The 21,283-nt window shown below is 43.2% G+C and overlaps 2 long non-coding RNA genes across 2 annotated transcripts in view; one reads left to right on the forward strand and one right to left on the reverse strand.

The window, feature by feature from the left end:
* LOC143981810 (uncharacterized) overlaps positions 1 to 1,734 on the reverse strand; it is a 20,709-nt gene extending 18,975 nt beyond the window's left edge. The window contains exon 1 of the long non-coding RNA XR_013274362.1: positions 1,482 to 1,734. This is a non-coding gene — a long non-coding RNA (uncharacterized LOC143981810). The remainder of the gene's footprint in view (positions 1 to 1,481) is intronic.
* LOC143981817 (uncharacterized) lies at positions 1,471 to 11,688 on the forward strand. The gene is made up of 3 exons (XR_013274366.1): positions 1,471 to 1,612; positions 11,202 to 11,381; positions 11,497 to 11,688. It is a non-coding gene; the product is annotated as an uncharacterized LOC143981817 (long non-coding RNA).
* Positions 11,689 to 21,283: the final 9,595 nt, after the last annotated feature.

Consider the following 21,283-nt stretch of genomic DNA (forward strand, 5'->3'; position numbering starts at 1 on the left):
CACTTACAGGTATTATCCTATCCTCAGCCTTTGACTGGACAGTGAAAGGAGAAGCAGCAGACTGGTAGGCTAAGCTTTGTCACCCTGCTCTCACCTCTTGTCAGCATGTTCCTTATTAGCACATGAGTACAAGTGACTGGCTACTTGCGCTTCTTCTCCCTTTTCAAGTTTGAGCTCTGCCATATAGGGATTGCAAGAGGCTGATACCAGATCAAAATCGTGTACTTAGGTTACTAAAGTGTGAACATTTTCATACAATAGAATAAAAATTCAGAAGTGATGTATTGTATTGTATTTTCGGACAAAAACTTTACTGATTGAATAAAAATTGTATGATCTGGTACCGTACGAGAACATTTTTCATGTTTGTCCCTTCGGAAAGTTTCAGACAAAAGCTGTGTACTAACGATCAGATTATTGTAAGATCACTTTGAAAGCAGCATATTTTGTGCGATATGCTGATCGTGTGTACAGGACTTAACCACTTGCTGACCGTATACCGTATATGTACGCCGGCAAGGCAGCTCTCCTGTGCAAAATCATATACCTGTACGTGATTTTGCACTCCTGGCGTGCGTGCACATTGGAGCGGTGCGCTGGCAGCACGCCAAAAAAAAAATCTTGCAAGCCGCATCTTTGCAGCACTGTAGGAGCGGTGTATACCCTACTCCTAAAGAGCCCCTGCCCACTAAAATCAATGGGCAGCGCCAGCATAGCGTCGCTGCAGAAGCTCTTTGCGGGTAGTTTTAACCCTTTTTCGGCAGGTAGCGAGCAAAAACGTCAGTAAAGCGCCGCTATTTTTAGCCCCAATGCCCCAGTGTGAAAAAGTAGCCAATTTGTCCACCACAATATCGCAGTCCTGCTGCAAGTCGCTGATCGCCGCCATTACGAGTACAAAATAAATAAAAATTCAGGAAATCTATCGCATAGTTTGTAGAAGCTATAACTTTTGCGCAAACCAATCAATATGCACTTTTTTTTTTTAACCAAAAACATGTAGCAGAATACATATTGGCCTAATTTGATTAAGAAATTCGATTTTTTTACTGGATATTTTTTATAGCAGAAAGTAAAAAGTATTTATTTATTTTTTTTCAAAATCGTCAGTCTTTGTTTATAGCGCAAAAAAATTGAAAACTATCAAATACCACCAAAAGAAAGCCCTTATTATGGGTACAGCGCTGCACGACCGCGCAATTGTCAGTTAAAGTAACGCAGTGCCGTCTCGTAAAAAAATGGCCTGGTCATGAAGAGGAGGTAAATATTCAGGAGGGCAAGTGGTTAATCTGCACCAGAGCAAGGACTGAATGGTCCAGGCACCCCGTAAATGCTGCATAATTTGTCAGTATTCTATAAATGCAATATGAAAATTAAATGGTGATAGATGGGCTTAAATAAAAAAAAAAGATAAAAAAACAATGCAAAACCGACCTAATCCTCCACCCCCTCCCCATATTCCCCAACATATCCCTTTATCTTACCTCCAGTCCAGCGTCTTTTAGTCCTTATATCAGAAAAAGTGGAATCGACACATCCACAGGCAGGAGAAGTCGTTATCTGCACAGTCCTGCCGAGTAATGAACTGATTCAGCAAGCTTCGCGTTTTGAGTAGGTAATTATTATTATTATTATTATGAGTAAGCCGCCTCTCTAGTGCTAATAATACAGGGAGGGCGGGAGCTGTGTGTGTGTGTGTAATAGTGTACTATACCTGCAACGTGTCCTCACTGTACTCACTGTACTCTGCTCCAATAATAGACTCCGGCAGCAGGACAGACTAAATTGTTTATTTATTGTCTGAGCTGATTGGACGGGTGTGCTGTTTTGTGTTCCAGGTCTATACAATTAAACTTTTTACTGCATTCACATGTGAAGACAGCGGCTTGTGTGTTTGAGCCACGTTTTCAGCAGTCTGCTGGCAATCCCTAAAATCTCGTATAAACTTTAACATGATAATGGAATTTCAAAAGTCATTTGCAATATTTTTTATGCTGAATCTGTCATTAAAATAATAAAGGTGATCATACCATGAAGGTTTTTGTTCAGGAATTTCTTGTCATAATGCTTTGTGCTGTCTCCCAGGGGTGCTCCTGGGTTGTCTCCATGCTAAAAGTGCTTGTTTTAACACACGTTAAGCTTAGTACACACTAGCCGTTTTTGTTTTTTTATTCATTCAACGCAGCAGGTCTGAATGGAAAAAAAACTGACAGCTCAGGAAAAGCCGCTGTACTAACTATCCAACGTTAGTACAGTGATCTCCCCCTGCTGTTCTATTGTGTTCTCCCCCTGCTGTTCTATTGTGTTCTCCCCCTGCTGTTCCATTGTGTTCTGACAGGGACGGCCTACCAGCAGAACACTCCGGTCAGTGCTCTCCACCATTGGCGGAGAGCACTGATCAGGAGGCGATCGGCCGACCTTTTTCAGGCATGCCCCTTCGACAGAAGCCAGCGGAATGGCTGGCTTGTGTCAGAACCACTGCAGTACACATGGGCCGAATGTTTCTATTGGACCGGCCCATGCCATCTGACATTCGGCCCGTGTGTACTTTAAACAGACATGGTCCACTGTTGTCACCACCATGAAGCCCACCATGTCATGCAGCTATTGCAAGAGTGCATGTAAATGGAAAATGACTACAAAGAGGCTACAGGAGATACAACAAAGGGTAATAAAAAAAAAAGTGAAAATGGTATAGATCTCACATGCTTTAGCTGGAGCAGTGCTCAGGGCTCAGGAAGTATTATAACTTGGGGCACATGGGGTGTCAGAGGACAGCTAAAGTCATGCAGGACCCCTTCGCCAGGCATGTGAAGGCTCACATGTCTGACAAAGGGGTCCTGTGTGACTCCAAAACATTGCACCTTTTTGTGTTGTGATCACGCAATAAGCTAAACCGTTTGGATGCCACCTTATGCTGATTCTTGGTGTGCTGGCAAATATCTATGCTCAGCCATCCGAGATTCTCCTTCGTGATTAGCTGAGACATGGCAGCAGCGCCATTGGCTCCCGCTGCTGCCAATCAAAGTCAGCTAGCCAATCAGGAGAGAGAGGGGACAGGTTCGGGTCGAGCTCTGTGTCTGAATGGACACAGGGAGCTGTGGCTCAGCTCGGGTGCCCCCATAGAAAGCTGCTTGCTGTGTGGACACTGAACAGAAGGGAGGGGCCATGAGCACAGAAGAGGGACCCGAGATGAGGAGGATCCGGGCTGCTCTGTGCAAATCCACTGACATGTTTGTTATTTTTATAGAAAAAAAAACAGACTTTACAATCACTTTAGAGCTTAATTCCAGGTATTGTGTTGTGTGTTGTTACATTGGACGAGCTTGGATCAATGTAAACATGTATATGCCATACCTGGCCAATCCCTGTGGAAGCTGAGAATCACCGTAATAGATACATAGTAGGTGAGGTTGAGAAAAAGACACAAGTCTATCAAGTCCAACCTATGTGTGTGATTATATGTCAGCATTACATTGTATATCCCTGTATGTTGCGGTCGTTCAGGTGCTTATCTAATAGTTTTTTTAAACTATCTGCTCCCCGCTGAAACCACCACCTGTGAAAGGGAATTCCACACCCTTGCCGCTCTTACAGTAAACATCCCTCTACGTAGTTTAAGGTTAAACCTCTTTTCTTCTAATTTTAATGAGTTGCCACGGGTCTTGTTAAACACCGTTCCACAAAAAAGTTTTATCCCTATTGTGGGGTCACCAGTACGGTATTTGTAAAGTAAAATCTTATCCCCTCTCAAGCGTCTCTTCTCCAGAGAGAATAAGTTCAGTGCTCGCAACCTTTCCTCAGAACTAATATCCTGTAGACCCTTTATTAGCTTTGTTGCCCTTCTTTATACTCGCTCCAATTCCAGTATATCCTTCCTGAGGACTGGTGCCCAGAAATGGACAGCATACTCCAGGTGAGGCCAGACCAAAATCTTGTAGAGTGGGAGAATTATCGCTTTGTCCCTGCAGTTAATCCAGTTTCTAATGCATGACAATATTAATTTGCTTTGATAGCAGCAGCTTGACATTGCTGAGCCTATCATCTACTAGGACCCCCACTTCATTTTCCATCCTAGATTCCCCCAGAAGTTATCCCCCCAGTGTATAGACTGCATTCAGATTTTTGCCACCCAAATGCATTATTTTAAATTTTCTACATTAAACCTCATTTGCCATGTAGTATCCACCCCATAAATGTTTTCAAATCTTTTTGCAAGGTTTCCACATCCTGCTGAGAAGTGGCCCTCTTTACAGTGCCTTGCGAAAGTATTTGGCCCCCTTGAACTTTTCAACCTTTTGCCACATTTCAGGCTTCAAACATAAAGATATAACATTTTAATTTTTTGTGAAGAATCACCAACAAGTGGGACACAATTGTGAAGTGGAACGAAATCTATTGGATATTTTTAACTTTTTTAGCAAATAAAAAACTGAAAAGTGGTGTGTGCAAAATTATTCGGCCCCTTTACTTTCAGTGCAGCAAACTCACTCCAGAAGTTCAGCGAGGATCTCTGAATGATCCAATGTTGTCCTAAATGACTGATGGTGATAAATAGAATCCACCTGTGTGTAATCAAGTCTCTTTATAAATGCACCTGCTCTGTGATAGTCTCAGGGTTCTGTTGAAAGCGCAGAGAGCATCAAGGAACACACCAGGCAGGTCCGTAATACTGTTGTGGAGAAGTTTAAAGCCGGATTTGGATACAAAAAGATTTCCCAAGCTTTAAACATCCCAAGGAGCACTGTGCAAGCGATCATTTTGAAATGGAAGCAGTATCAGACCACTGCAAATCTACCAAGACCTGGCCGTCCCTCTAAACTTTCAGCTCAGACAAGGAGAAGACTGATCAGAGATGCAGCCAAGAGGCCCATGATAACTCTGGATGAACTGCAGAGAACTAGAGCTGAGGTGGGAGAGTCTGTCCATAGGACAACAATCAGTCGTACACTGCACAAATCTGGCCTTTATGAAAGAGTGGCAAGAAGAAAGCCATTTCTCAAAGATATCCATAAAAAGTCTCGTCTAAAGTTTGCCACAAGCCACCGGGGAGACACACCAAACATGTGGAAGAAGGTGCTCTGGTCAGATGAAACCAAAATCAAACTTTTTGCCCACAATGCAAAACAATATGTTTGGCGTAAAAGCAACACAGCGCATCACCCTCAACACACCATCCACACTGTCAAACATGGTAGTGGCAGCATCATGGTTTGGGCCTGCTTTTCTTCAGCAGGGACAGGGAAGATGGTTAAAATTGAGGGGAAGATGGATGCAGCCAAATACAGGACCATTCTGGATGAAAACCTGTTGGAGTCTGCAAAAGACCTGAAACTGGGACGGAGATTTATCTTCCAACAAGACAATGATCCCAAACATACAGCAAAATCTACAAAGGAATGGTTCACAAATAAACGTATCCAGGTGTTAGAATGGCCAACTCAAAGTCCAGACCTGAATCCAATCGAGAATCTGTGGAAAGAGCTGCAAACTGCTGTTCACAAACGCTCTCCATCAAACCTCACTGAGCTAGAGCTGTTTTGCAAGGAAGAATGGGCAAGAATTTCAGTCTCTCGATGTGCAAAACTGATAGAGACATACCCCAAGCGACTTGCAGCTGTAATCGCAGCAAAAGGTGGCTCTACAAAGTATTAACGCAAGGGGGCCGAATAATTTTGCACGCCCCACTTTTCAGTTTTTTATTTGCTAAAAAAGTTAAAAATATCCAATAGATTTCGTTCCACTTCACAATTGTGTCCCACTTGTTGGTGATTCTTCACAAAAAAATTAAAATTTTATATCTTTATGTTTGAAGCCTGAAATGTGGCAAAAGGTTGAAAAGTTCAAAGGGGCCAAATACTTTCGCAAGGCACTGTAGCTTAGTATTGTCCACAAATACAGAGATTGAACTATTTACCCCATCCTCCAGGTTATTTATGGACAAATTTAAATAGGATTGGTCCCAGCACAGAACCCTAGGGGACCCCACTACCCACCCCTGACAATTCTGAGTATTCCCCATTTATCACCACCCTCTGAACTCTCCCCTAGCCAGTTTTCAGTCCATGTCCTCACCCTATGGTCCATGCCAACGGACCTTATTTTGTACAGTAAATGTTTATGGGGCACTGTTACAAATGCTTTTACAAAATCCAGATACACCATGTATACGGGCCTTTATTTATCTAGATAGCAACTCACCTCTTCATAGGTAAATAGATTGGTTTGGCAGCGGTGATTCTTCATGAATCCATGCTGATTACTGCTAATGATACTGTTCTCATTACAAAAATCTTGTATATAGTCCCTTATCATCGCCTCCAAGAGCTTGCATACTATTGGTGTTAGGCTAACTGGTCTGTAATTCCCAGGGATATATTTTGGGCCCTTTTTAAATATTGGTGCTACATGGGCTTTTCTCCAATCTGCTGGTACCATTCCAGTCAGTAGACTGTCCGTAAAAATTAGGAACAATGGTCTGGCAATTACTTCACTGAGTTCCTTAAGTGCAAGCCATCCGGTCCCGGTGGATTTATTAATGTTAAGTTTTCCAAGTCTAATTCTAATTAGTCCTCTGTTAGCCATGAGGGTGATGCCTGTGATTTGTCACGAGGATAAACACTGCAGTTTTGGTTACTGAAGCCCCCCCTATTCCCTCGTGAAGGCTGAGGAGAAGAATAAATGCAATACCTTCGCCATCTCCCCATCCTTTGTAACCAGGTATCTTTCCTCATTCTTTATGTAAACAGTAAAAAAGGAAGGACAGACCATATTGGCCCCATAAAGAATTTCTTGGAGTTTTTTTTTGCGCTCCTCCGCTATGTGTCTTTCCTGTTCTATGTTAGCTACCCTAATTGCACACCTTACATTTCTTGTTGCGTTCTTTATAAAGTCTGAATGCTGATGATGATCCCTCAACCCAGTATTTTTTAAAGGCCTTCTCTTTTGCTTTTATATGCATTTTTACATTGGAGTTAAGCCATCCAGGACTTTTGTTCGCTCTTTTAAATTTATTATCCAATGGGATGCACTGGCTAATGCCCTTATTTAATATGCTCTTAAAGCAAACCCATCTCTCCTCCATGTTCTTTGTTCCTAAGATTTTATTCCAATTTATGCCTTCTAGCAAGGTTCGTAGTTTAGGGAAGTTGGCTCTTTTGAAAGTGTCTTTGTATTTCCCTTATGTTTCCAATTTCTGTGATTTATACTGAAGCCAATTGACCTGTGATCACTGTTTCCTAAATTGCCCTGTATTTCCACATCTGTGATCAGGTCTGTATTGTTGGTAATCAGTAGATCTAGTAATGCTTTATTTGTAGTTGGTGCGTCTACCATCTGACCCATGAAATTGTCCTGCAAGACATTTAGGAAATGGCGAGCCTTAGATGAATGCGTGGTTCCCTCCGCCCAGTCTATGTCTGGATAATTAAAATCTCCCATTATGATGACACTTCTCATCCTTGCTGCTAATCCAAATTGTGATAGGAGGTCCATCTCCCCCTCCTCCCTCAGGTTAGTGGGCCTATAACATACTCCCAGTATTATTTTTCCCCTAGCTTCATCCCTTTGGAGCTCTGCCCATAAGAATTCCACCTCCTCCCGCAGGTAGAGGCAAGGGGGGTCAAGTGCCCCCCCCCCCCCCCGGAATCAAGGATCGGATCTTAACTTCAGCACAGTTGCGTCGCTATCGGGGTGCAAGCAGCCCGCACCCGGCCTGGGTGCCACCCGCCAGTGGAGTGACACCATCAAGGAGCTGTCAAGCCCCCCCATCAGTGTAGTGTGACTTCGGCTCTTTGCCCTGCTCAGTCCAGCAGAGAACTTGGTGCTGTGCCAGGAGAAAGGCGAGCTGCGGGCTGTCAGAGGTTTCCCCCACTTGCCCCCCCCCCCCTCCTGTCATGGAGAAGAGACGGCGGCTCTCATCAGGTTCCCCCCAGCTTCCTGCCCGCTCCGTTCCTTCCCTATTGGCCACAACTGAGAACCACTTAAAGGAGACTAGGAGAGGAGAACATCATGGGACATGTAGTCCTAAAGATTGGAGGCCCCATTTTCCACAGGGAGGAGGCTACAGCTCGATCAAGAGAGAGATTGAGAGACTGCAGCCTGGAAAAAAGCTGAGGGAGAGAGTGCTACAGGACAAAGAACGAGGAGTGTGCTGCCCAGCATCACCAGAGAGAGAGCCACGCTGCCCAGCACCACCAAAGAGAGAGCCACGCTGTCCAGCACCACCATCTGACCACCATCTGACCCATGAAATTGTCCTGCAAGACATTTAGGAAATGGCGAGCCTTAGATGAATGCGTGGTTCCCTCCGCCCAGTCTATGTCTGGATAATTAAAATCTCCCATTATGATGACACTTCTCATCCTTGCTGCTAATCCAAATTGTGATAGGAGGTCCATCTCCCCCTCCTCCCTCAGGTTAGTGGGCCTATAACATACTCCCAGTATTATTTTTCCCCTAGCTTCATCCCTTTGGAGCTCTGCCCATAAGGATTCCACCTCCTCCCGCAGGTAGAGGCAAGGGGGGTCAAGTGACCCCCCCCCCCCCCCCGCCAGTGGAGTGACACCATCAAGGACCTGTCAAGCCCCCCCATCAGTGTAGTGTGACTTCGGCTCTTTGCCCTGCTCAGTCCAGCAGAGAACTTGGTGCTGTGCCAGGAAAAAGGCGAGCTGCGGGCTGTCAGAGGTTTCCCCCACTTGCCCCCCCCCCCTCCTGTCATGGAGAAGAGACGGCGGCTCTCATCAGGTTCCCCCCAGCTTCCTGCCCGCTCCGTTCCTTCCCTATTGGCCACAACTGAGAACCACTTAAAGGAGAACATCATGGGACATGTAGTCCTAAAGATTGGAGGCCCCATTTTCCACAGGGAGGAGGCTACAGCTCGATCAAGAGAGAGATTGAGAGACTGCAGCCTGGAAAAAAGCTGAGGGAGAGAGTGCTACAGGACAAAGAACGAGGAGTGTGCTGCCCAGCATCACCAGAGAGAGAGCCACGCTGCCCAGCACCACCAAAGAGAGAGCCACGCTGTCCAGCACCACCAAAGAGAGAGAGACTGAGCCCCTACCCGGGTACAGACATGCTACACTACTGACCAGAGTTGCCCCCGGGGAACCCAGAGTGAGCGATCATCCAGCCGGAGGGACCACTGCTGTAGTATCTCTGGGTCTGGTAAGAGGGGCTGTTGGCCATTATCCATTATTTAACCTAGGGACTGTACTACATCTGCAGTCTCTGACCATGATAATGTGATAATGACATTGTCGAAGAGGGCAGTGCATGGGCGACCCTAAAATGATGCCCCCCCCCCCCCCCCCAAAAAAAAATTTTTTGCGGACTCCCATGTTCTTGATATATGGGCAAACCCCTCCCCTTTTTTTTACCCTCTCTGGCAACCATTCAAGGGTATACCCTTTATTGCAGACATAGACAATCATGAGAGCTGTTGAACCAGGTCTCTAAGAATTCCCACAAAATCCAAATCCTCCTCGTACAACATGATCCCTAGTTCACCCATCTTGCCACCTAGCTCAGACCAGTTGCATACTATCTTATTGCTACTACAGTGATCCTTGCTGTCTGCCGGGTCCTGTGCCAAGTGGCAGCCCTGCTGCAAAGTGAACACAGAGGGCCGCCTGATTGTCATAGATGCCATTAGAGAACGCCTTGCATTTTCCTCAAAAAATGCAAAGTCTTCTCTGATTGGGTGAGATGGAGATTGTGATGTCATCACCCTGCCTCTCTACCCTGTCCAATCAGAGAACCCTTTTGCATTGGATGACAAAAATGCAAGGCGTTCTCATAGGGCTTGTTCACACCAGTTGCGACGTGAGAGCGTGAATTTTCCTACACTGCACGGAAACATGCTGCCTTTTGCAGACAACACACATTCACCAACACACAATGGATCATCAGATATTGTCCAAAATTTTTATAGCAGAAAGCTCAAATCACAAAGGACCAAGTGTAACATTTCAGTGCCATGCAGGACCCCTTCGTCATGCATCACATCTGCAGGCACCAAAACGCATGGGTACGGCCTGATTTTTAAAAAAAATCTTGCCTGCACTACATTTTTGTACATTTATGCCTGTTGGGCAGACCATTGAAATTAATATGCTTCCAAAAATGCACCGCGTGTGAACACAGAAAAAAAAAAGCATGTGTTCAGATGTGCCTTACGGTGTGAACGAGCCCTGAATGGTGCCCATGACGAGTGGGCGACTCCCTGTGTTCACTATGAACCACTTTGGAAAAAGAAAATCAATGTAGTAGCCACCACCACTACTACTACAGTGATTCTCACTGTTCTCCACATCCCAAAGTGATCAGCCGGGTACAGTATGTTATGTGCATACTTTCATTGGTCCAAGCTGGACTAAATGAAATGATGCCAAAAAAAAAAAAAAAAAAAACAGAATTAAGCTTTTGCCTCTAGAGTAGTGTGGTATATACTGTAAGCCATTACGATTTTAATTTCCCTGCTCCTACAATGTTTAATGCATGGCCACTGCACAGCTTGAAGTGTCCTTACTCGCCCCTTCTGTGTATGTCCCCAGCCAGAATGTTTGCATGTTCATGGTCAGGAGCTTAAGAGAAGCAACTGCAGGTCAAGGCCATGCTTGGTCAAGTCTGCATACATTTGCAGGAACTCAGTTTTCTGTTCTCTAAGCACTCCCACACCAATGAGATATGAAGGAGAGCATGTAGAAACATGGCAAATGCACTGCAATCCTAAAAAAGAAAAATAACACAATAAGGGAGCCCCCAAAGCTGCATAACCCATGAGTATACAAAAAACACACAGGAGTGAAAACAAAACAAAACCAAACTGCTGGAAAAAAAAACCTGAAACAACAAAATATTGGAAGTGTAGTTTTCTTTTTCAGCAGTTTTGTTTTGTTTTCACTTTCACACCTCTCTTGCCCCATCATCAGTCTACCTCACATCATGCATTTTTCACTTCACCTACCACATCACCACACCCCATCCCTCTCTTTCACTGTCAGCTAATCCCTCTTATAATCAATATAACTAACGAATAAACTACGCCATGCTATGTATAACTAGTTTATTTCTTCTATAATATGAATCCATTAATGACCAAGTAATAATAAGCCTATAGCTGCCAAGCACTTCTATATACTCCTTCCAATATTATATTATTTAATGACGACTTACAAAAAGTTTTTTTGCATGTCCATCTGCAGGTGTTTTACCACCCATCCTCCTCTCTGGGTCCCAAAACGTGGCCCCCTGTAAGCTCAGTGGACTATGCACCCACCCAGAGGGCGCGGGGGGAACATGTGGCAGCGATGGGATCACTGGACGGCTATAATCCTGCAATGCCGGTTTGTGCGACACATCCTCATGTCCTCATCCACCCATTGGTAACTATACCGCTATATGCATGGAGACATAATTTTGCTTAATTTGAAATACTATACCTATATATATTTTTATACTGTCCAAAGTCTTTAATTAGATATTTTGACATTTCCCTAGAATATAAATCCCCCTGAAGAGACCGGAAATCGCAAGGGTCGAAATGCATCGGGGTTTTTCATGTGGATACATATGTTACGAATACAATTGGCAAACCATGCCTGTACATAGAATTTTTTTTTGCTATGAGTGATGTTCCATGTTTGTTTTTGTCGCACTACCTATATGGATGATGTATTATTGTTCATTTGGAATTACTATTGTCTGTTAAATAAATGATTTTTTTTTACATCAATTATTCTCATACCAACTCTCTGCTGCTAAAAAAAAAACCCTGGGGAAATTTCCTGTGTGTTTTATGCACTGCAATCCTTTACTACTGGTTCATCACACTGGTGGCAGGACACAGTTGCAGACAGAAGTAGAACCCAGACTGCAGATAGACAGAGATTTTAGAGGTCAAAGATATGAGGTTGAGCAGGCAACACATAGACTAGAACAGGACCAAGATAATCCAGAAGAATACTCTTCTCACTTCACCAAGAAATCTCAAAGAGCCACATTTCTCTCTTCCTATGAGAAAACGTTGGTTTTGGTAATGTTGAAAAAAAACTTTGAGCAGTTAAGTTTTCATGGACTTAAAGCAGCCCCGGGCCAGATGTGTCACTATGCTTGCCTTTATCTGGCCCTACCAACTGGCACCATTACCCCTACTGACACCATGAATGGGGCACTATTCTTCGCATTGGTATCAACAGTGGGGCACTATACCTACCATTAAAACCACTGATGTGTCGGGGCATTTTCTATTCCCACTGGCCACAGTCTGGCCCCCAACAGCCTTCAGGACAGTAAACTATTATGTCGTTCTATTTTCTTGAATAGGGAATGCGCTGGTTTTGCTTCTGCTTGTACCAGGAAAAATCCCCTCCGTAGGCTTTATTGTAATGAGTTGTCTACCTGGAAAGCCCTTAAAGTGATCCCATCAGATTAAAAAGCAAAATCAAAGCTCCCTACAATTTTTATGCTCACCTCTTCCTTGTGTCTTCAACCTTCCCCCAGTTCCAGTACTGCAGTTTCTGTAAGACTCCAGAAGTGTTCAATGGTTGCGTCCCCTACGGCTCATTGTGGTTCCAATCCTCTGACCTCTATACCAATGTTTCTCAACTCCAGTCCTCGGGTACCCCCAACAGGTCAAGTTTTCAGGCTTTCCATTATTTTGCACAGGTGATTTGATCAGTTTCACTGCCTTAGTAATTACCACAGCCGTTTCATCTGTGGGAAATCCTGAAAGCATGACCTGTTGGGGGTACTTGAGGACTGGAGTTGAGAAACATTGCTCTACACCAGTGTTTCTCAACTCCAGTCCTCAAGGTGCCCCAACAGGTCATGTTTTCAGGATTTCCCTCAGATGAAATGGCTGTGGTAATTACTAAAGGCAGTGAAACTGATCAAATTACCTGTGCAAAATAATGGAAGGCCTGAAAACATGACCTGTTGGGGCGCCTTGAGGACTGGAGTTGAGAAACACTGCTCTACACCACTGGAAGATGATAGAACCAGAGAGAGTGGCACGGAACATAGACATTTTAAAGTGTGACTAACTTTTTTTTTTCTGGAGTGTAGATGGATTGGAACCCCTGTCAGTTTTTATTGCTGTCTGTGCCCCCATTCACTCTCTCTTGTTGTCCCGTTTACTGTTATTGAAAGTAAAAAAAAAAAAATTTGAGTTTCCATCAGAACATTAATAGAGGGGAAATCTTCCAATGGAGACACTAGTTCTAGTGAACCACTGGGGATTCCTTTTCACTTCCTGTTGTGGCTATGGGGCAGGAAGTGAGGTGGAATCTCCCCAATGGGACTGATGGCAAAAAAACATATAACCCTCCCTTATTCTATCAAAAATAAAAATACAACTTTTTGCCTTTAGTTACACTTTAACTTGCCTGGAAGTGTCAATTGCTGAAGATATTGACAGGTTGAAGAGTTGGAACGGCAGACATTAAGAAAGACAGGTTTGAGTATAAAAGCTCTCGGGGTCACTTTAAGGGAAATGGTGATGACTGATTAGAATAAACCATTACAAGAGGCCCAACCTCCAGTGTCTGCCACCAGGCAGGACGTACCTTCTTTTTTAACCACCTCCCGCCTGCCGTATAGGGAAACAATGGCTGTCAGTGCTGCAAACCCAGTGGCGATTGAATATCACCATGGTATTCAATCGGCTCAATTCACAGCGAGTTATTTTCCTCTTAAAATCTGAGATAAAATAACTTTTATAACCTTTATCAAATATTTTTGTTTTGCAATTCACAAAAAAAAAAAAAAAACTACTCAATTTTAATCAAAATGTGAGGTATTTTACTCATGAAACCATGCAGTATTTTATCTCACGATGTGATATCCAGTGGAATGGATACAGTGGAGAAGGATTAGAACCCCTGTCAGTTTTTATTGATAATAAAGAGGTAAAATGGTTTAAAGCGTAGAAATATGCCAACTCAATGCAGCGTATGCATTAATACAAATGAAAAAGGTGACTGGGGAATACCAGTCAAAGGGAAGCTGCTTTCACATGTGGTGTATCAAAAACAACTAAGTTAAATTAAGTAAATACAAAATATCTTTATAACTGTCAAATATTGAATGAAAATATGAGAAAATCACACACAAATCCCCTTCTCCCACCAATAAAAAAAGACAATGTTGTCATTGGGGCTATTTCCTTTCACTTCCTCTCCCATAGCCAAAATAGGAAGTGAGAGGAAATCCCTACAAAGTAAAAGAATCCCTTGGGTTACCCCAGGTCACCAAAGCTAGTGCCCCCATTGGAAGATTTACCCTCTGTTACTTTTCTGGGACAACCCAAAATTTGTGATTTTCTTTCACCTTCAGTGATAACGGTAAACAGAACAAATAGGGTGATTCTCCCTAATTGAGAGACTACTCCAAATTGGCGTTTATTTTTTTTACATTCCTTAAATAGCTCATGCCTGGACCACCACTTATTTAACCTATACATTTATTTATTTATTTCCTTTCTCGTTTATCTCATGAGATTTTCTTTAGTGAAGCTTAGGAAGATATCCTTTGGTGAGCCCAGGACGTGTTGAACTCTATGGCCGTCAGTACTGAAGCAAAACGTTGGGCGACACAGCATCAGTATGTGTGTTAACCACTTGCCGCCAGATCATGTACCTGTATGTCACCGGTAGTGGTTGTTCTGGAGTGATGCAGACATCACCCATGAACCATTTTTTAGAGCTGACAGTCGGCCTTCTTGTGATAACAACTGATGTGGCTAAGCAGCTGCTCGGCTGTTATTACAAGCAGCGGGAGGGGATGCACTCCCCCTCCCGCTGCACGCCCAGGCTCTCCCGTCCAAAACAACCAGCCAGCACATCCGCCGGATGGCTGGAGACCCAAACAAAGCTGGGAAACGGGTCTCAGATGTAGTAACCCAGAAGCGATATTATGACATTACTTCCAGTTTACTCAGGAGCCAACGGCACCAGTTTTAAAAAAATTTTAAGTGTTAAAAAAACGCATTTTGAATACTTTCAAGTGCAGAGGAGGGTCCCCAGATCCTTCCATAAAGTGCCAGTCACTGCCTATTACTGTTACAAGGGATGTTTACCTTCCTTGTGACAGCAATAAAAGTGCTAAAAAAAAATTCCAGTGTAAAAATAAAAACAAAAATGAGGAAAAAGTTTAAAGCGTCACATCCCTCCGTGCTCGCGTGCAGAAGCAAACGCATCCATAAGTCGCACCTGCAAATGGTGTTCAAACCACATGTGTGAGGTATAGCAAGAGCAATAATTCTAGCACAATATCTGTTCCTCTAAACAGGTAAAACAATTTAAGTACCATAGTTTCTCGCCATTCCACGTGTGTGCGCAATTTTAAAGCATGACATGTATCTATGTATTCAGTGAAACATCTTTTCACGTTATAAAAAAAATTAGGCTAACTTTACTGTTTTTTTTTTTTTTTTTTTAACTCAATGAAGTGTATTTTTTACAAAAAAAATGCATTTGAAAGACCGCTGTCCAAATACAGTGTGACATAAATTATTGCAACAACCACCATTTTATTCTCTAGGGTCGCTGCTAAATATATAATGCTTGGGTGTTCTAAGTAATTTTCTAGCTAAAAATACTGATTTTAAATTGTAAGCAACAAATTTCAGAAAAAGGCCTGGTCCTCAAGAGGTTAAACACTAATTGCAGGCCTGTGATTACTTTGTCATGTAAGCAGGTTCCTTCTGCAATGCACAGATCAAATAACAATGTTATGTCACAAACCTGCTCTGTGACTGAGCCACATGTAAAAACTTTAATTGACATTGATCTCTTTCCTTTTTTAAAGCGCTTCTAACAAATCTCCTCCTCACATAAGATTCTTCATAGAAGAGTCACTGCACATTAACATCAACACTATGGCTTAGTAACAATTAGTGTGAAGAACAAATATTGGTGATACCCATAGTAACAGAATTCCAGATTTCCTGTTCACAACACAGGCTAGGTAACTAAAACAAAACTTTGGACCTTCCTTCCACATCCCCTTCTTCCTAAATAGTTTATTTTGTAGGTTCCCCTTCCTCCCGTCCCCAAATTCCTAGAGTCTGGTCCTCCTCCTGGGGTGTGGCCAAAGGCTGACATTCTAGTTAAAGTCAGAATTTGCATACAAGAACAATTTGGGATTTAAACGTAATTCCACTTTTGTTGAGAAAAAATAGAGCCCCTCTGGGTGATCAATGGTACAGTGTTGTACATTTCAAGGCTTTTAACAAACGTTGTTGCAGATTCATACCTTTTGTTGCCCTGAAAGAAATGTCTGTTTGTGTCAATGTGCACAGTGAATAGGCGTGACTTTTTCATTATTAATTAGCTGTTGCTCTTGCAGACTTTTAATGAGGAATTTTATAATTAAAAGTTCTAATAATAATACGCATTGTTACAGCAATTATCAATGTTTTGTAGCCACGCAGGACCCCTTCATCAAGCATGCCTGATGAAGGGGTCCTGCGTGGCTCTGAGACGTTGCTATTTGCTGTAACGATCTAATCTCTGAATAAAGCTTTGGACTTATTCTGGAGCTCCATGGTGTGCTGGTGACATTTCTTACTTTGACCATACACTAAGTACGGAATGCCCCAGCCACTGCAGATTATAAAGCAAAGGTAATTTTTAATAAAATTAAATTACAATCTTGCATGTTTTGGTATATGCTATATATTTTTTTTCTTTTTTTCTCTTTTATTTCCTATGAAAGTGAAGTTATTTTTTAAGGGACTCCTGGTGTATTGTAAGTGGTCGCGGATACTATACTGTAGTACCCTCCTAGGCTAAGGATGCTAGGTAAATTTAGTGTGGCTTGAAGGAGCTGTGATCTGTTATTTTGGTCTGTCCTGGCTCCAGTCTGGACATTTGATAGATTCCCCTGAGCCTGTTAAGAACTTTCCAGAGCTCAGGGTGGGAAAATTAAAATGCCCAGGCTGGGCTCTTACCTTGCTCCAGCCAATCCCTGGGGAAGTATGCCCAGCTGGTGGGTAGGAGGCAAGTAATGAGTCAGGGAGCCAGAGAGATGGGTTCTTCTCCTGGAGTAGGGGGACTGTGTGCTTCAGGGGGTTGATAAGCCCTGAAGCCTTCCTGATTAGTTGCTGGACTACTTCATCCCCTGGATCAAGTCTGTGGCCTTGCTTCTACTGGGATACGTGAGTGGAGCGAAATCCCCTGAGATGCATTTTATCTTATTATGTTCCCTAACTGTGGATGTTAAAAACTGCTCCAGTGTGCTATTCTATCTTCTGCTCCAAGAACCCAGACTGCTCCTAATAACTGCCCAAACCTATCTGGTGGTTGTCAGCTGCAGGAATCTTGGACTGTTCTAGTCTAACCTCCATGTCCTACTCAGTCTTTCACTCCCAGCTGTGGACCAGGAAAATGTTGGAGCATGTGTTTCAGCAATAAATCAAAAAAGAGACACCCCTCCCAGTGATGGTGAACCTTGGCACCTCAAATGTTTTGGAACTACATTTCCCATGATGCCCACCTACACTGCAGAGTGCATGAGCAATGTAGTTCCAAAACATCTGGGGTGCCAAGGTTCACCATCACTGCGCCTAGACCGATTATTGAGCCAGAGTGAGTGAACTGTTGCTGCACTAACGTGGGAGAAGAACCTGTTGAATCCAGCAGCCCATTGAGGGGGTGAGCGCTACACTATGAAAAGGTACGGAAAAGGTGCTTGCAAGTGACTGCGTAAAAAGATTTATGCCAATACAGGTACACTTTAAGCATGTTTGCTAATTGTTTAGCGTTATCAATTTCTAAGCAATGGACTAAAATACAGGAAAGCCAATACAGGTTGCATTGGGTGAGAAACCACCAAACCTTATGTTTTAGAATACACATCGTGGTAAGGACTGTAAAACAAATCTTTAACTCTATAGCAGGGGTCTCCAAACTGTGGCCCTGGAATCTTTCCATTGATACGAGACACTATTCTGCCATCTAACACCAACAATGGAGCACTATTCCTCCCTGTGATACCAACGACGTGGCACTATTCCTCTCCCTAATACCAAATGTTTACTCCCACTGATGCCAGGAAAATTTCCACTCCCCCTGGCCACGATCTGACCCATCTGAAGGACAGTAAACCAGCCCTTTGTTTAGAAAGTTTGGAGACCCCCTGCACTATAGGGTACATTTAGAAAAGAACAGCATAGGATGATAGAACCCTGGAAAGATAGTTTGTAGCATAATGCACACTAACAGACTATAGTAAAAATAAAGTCTTTGTCAATTAACATTATGGACATGTACGTTTATATTATTCATGTGGTATAGGTAACAAAAAAGGAATGAAATATGATTAACATTCATGTCTGCCATTGCACACGCTGCTTGTAAATGTCAACTGTTGGAAGTCATCACAAGGTAATAAAGTGCATTATTTAACATAGTTGCTGGCCCAGGCCTATACACATGGTGGCTGATGGTATAATGTGGTATTTATATGGTCGGCCAGTAAAAAAAAAAAAAAACAAAGGCTTCATGCCAGTGTTCATGATGGGAAATTATGTCTCAATGTGTCCTGGCATATTGTTTAAGAGTATGTAATTCCTGCCCAATACTGACTAATCTTAAAAATGACCCCTCCCCCTCCTGCTACCTATGTTGATTAACATGTCTTTAAAAAAATAAAAAATTGTGTATATATATATATATATATATATATACTTACCTATTTCCAGCCTACAGCAGTCATGTGATCCTGTGTCAGTGAGTTGTAGCTGTGGGGGAGAGGAGAGAGCATTCAACAATGGGTGGCACTCCCCCCTCCCCTGCTGCTGACTGACACAAGGGAGCCAGATCACATGACTGGACCCGGAACAGGCCACAAATAGGTATGTATACATATACTTTTTTTTTTTTGGGGGGGGGGGGGGGGGTTAGTTTGCATAAGTAGCAGAGGGGGCATTTTTTTTTTTTTTTTAACACTACTTAGTGTTGGGCAGAATTCTTTTAATGCCCCCCTAGCCAACCAACTCTGTTTTATCTTTGGGACAGGAAGCAAGAGAAAATTTCCCCAACTGGACAAAGACAACAAAAAGTAAACTGGAAATTAAAATTCCTTTACTGCTCTATTTAAAAAAAAAAAAATAAAAAAAAGACACCCTCCCCCTCCTACTTTGCATGCAAACAAATCCCATAGGTCTGCTAGTTACTGCTCTGTAAATATTTCACAGGCCAGTCACTCTGGAATTGTAATGACATGTTATCACTGTAGAGCATCTCATACCGACAGAGCAGGGAGCCGCCATAGAACCAGATACCATTACACAGGTTTTGTTTTTATTATATCTAGTTAAGATTAATGTTCAGTATTGGAAATCAGGTATCCCCCCCCCCCAAGAAAGTTGAGCACCAGCCACCAGCGTAGTGAACTCTAAAATTTTGATAAAAAAAAAAAAAAAGCAAACTGTTGGCCTAAGTTCACACCCGTGTGTGTCCACGTCGCTTGTAGGACAGACCATTCATTTTAATGGGCTGCCCTACTTGCAAGAAATACGTAATAAGTCTCTGACCCCTTTTGTTTTTTAAATGGTGCAACACTGTCATTTGCCGATGCATGGGGCTGCCATTGACTTTAGAACTGGGCCAGGACAAGCATAGGCGACTTCACCCACTGTCGTACGCTGATCTGGGTGGACCCACCTCAGACTGGCTTTTCTGGCACTGGTGGGCGACACCCTTGGGGCGTACGTAATGGGCAGAGTAATCATTGAATGGATCCATAAAGGCTGGGTCGGTGCCACAGGGGGTTGTGGGACTGCTGGATTAAATGCAGTGTCACGACTCCACATAGGTAAACTTGACTAAATAGTTTTAAGGCGTCTACAAATGGCTTGCTTATTAGTCTGGGTTTTCTTTTTAGGACCCTCTTAATACACTCTCAATAATGGGTGGGGCTTGGTATGCCACACCATCCACCCCCTGCTTTTGTACTTTGACTTTTGTATAATAAAAGTATGTTCCTTATATTAACTTTTACATTTTATAGTTGCCCTAATTCTCTGGCAGCGACCATGTATTTGTCCCACTAGACACTAGTTGACCTCATTCTTTGGGAGATGCCATGGATTAGCCCCCTAGACACGTTACTAAACCCACAACAGTAAAATGGGTCTGTATATGCAGTAAAGCATGATTGTTACACTCACTGTGGAACCTAAGGGGTTAATCCTCTGCATTGTGTAAAAAAGCCGTCTGATCCAATCTCCTGATCCTATTGTTCTTCCACTGTCCCCACTATATCTCCTGATAGAACAGAGGTTAGGGGACAAGCTGCACATGTTTAATTTGGTGTGTATTGATAGAGAGTATGTGATCAGCACAGGGCCAATCAGCACTATCTAGACAGGGGGTCCTGCAGCCACATAGGACAATCAGGGGAGAATGAAAACTCTACAAGCTTTAAGCAGATACTGATAGAAGTCCCAAGACTGCTGAGAAAAGGTATTTATCAGTTTAGATTTACTAAAACTACTGCATTTGCATGTTCTGTATACTGTGAGAGACCAGATATAGTGAATGCAGGCTCCTGGGTTTAATAACTTTCAATTGAATCCACATACTGATCTCTTACATGGCCTTTATGATTTATTTTGTCATTTAATGTTCATATATAGTATCTCACAAAAGTATTTTCCCTCCCCAGTGTCATGTGACTCGTTAGTGCTACAAGGTCTTAGATGTGAATGGGGAATAGGTGTGTTAAATTTGGCGTTATCCCTCTCACTCTTTTATACTGTCACTGGAAGTTCAACATGGCACCTCATGGCAAAAGGGGAGTACAAAAACAAGTGTCTTGCCTACAGTAAAGCACGGTGATGGGAGTGTCATGTTCTGGGCCTGCATGAGTGCTGCCGCCACTGGGGAGCTGTAGTTCATTTATGGGAACCATGAATGTCAACATGTACTGTGACATACTGAAGCAGAGCACGATCCCCTCCCTCCAAAGGCTGGGCCGCAGGGTAGTATTCCAAAATAATGACCCTAAACACACCTTCAAGATGATCACTCCCTTGCTAAAGAAGCTGAGGGTAAAGGTGATGGACTGGCCAAGCATGTCTCCAGACCTAAAGCCTATTGAACATCTGTGGGGCCAGCCTGAAAACGGAAGATGGGGACATGCAAGGTCTCTAACATTACCAGCTCTGATGTTGTCATGAAGGAGTGGAAGAGGACGCCAGTGGTAATCTGTGAAGCTCTGGTGAACTCCATGCACAAGAGGGTTAAGGCTCCTTCAGGCAAGTATAAGGGGATGGGCAGGC

The sequence above is a fragment of the Lithobates pipiens genome, unplaced genomic scaffold (assembly GCF_037356315.1).
Source record: "Lithobates pipiens isolate NorthernLeopardFrog02 unplaced genomic scaffold, aLitPip1_a1.2 Scaffold_1, whole genome shotgun sequence".
Lineage (NCBI taxonomy): Eukaryota > Metazoa > Chordata > Amphibia > Anura > Ranidae > Lithobates > Lithobates pipiens.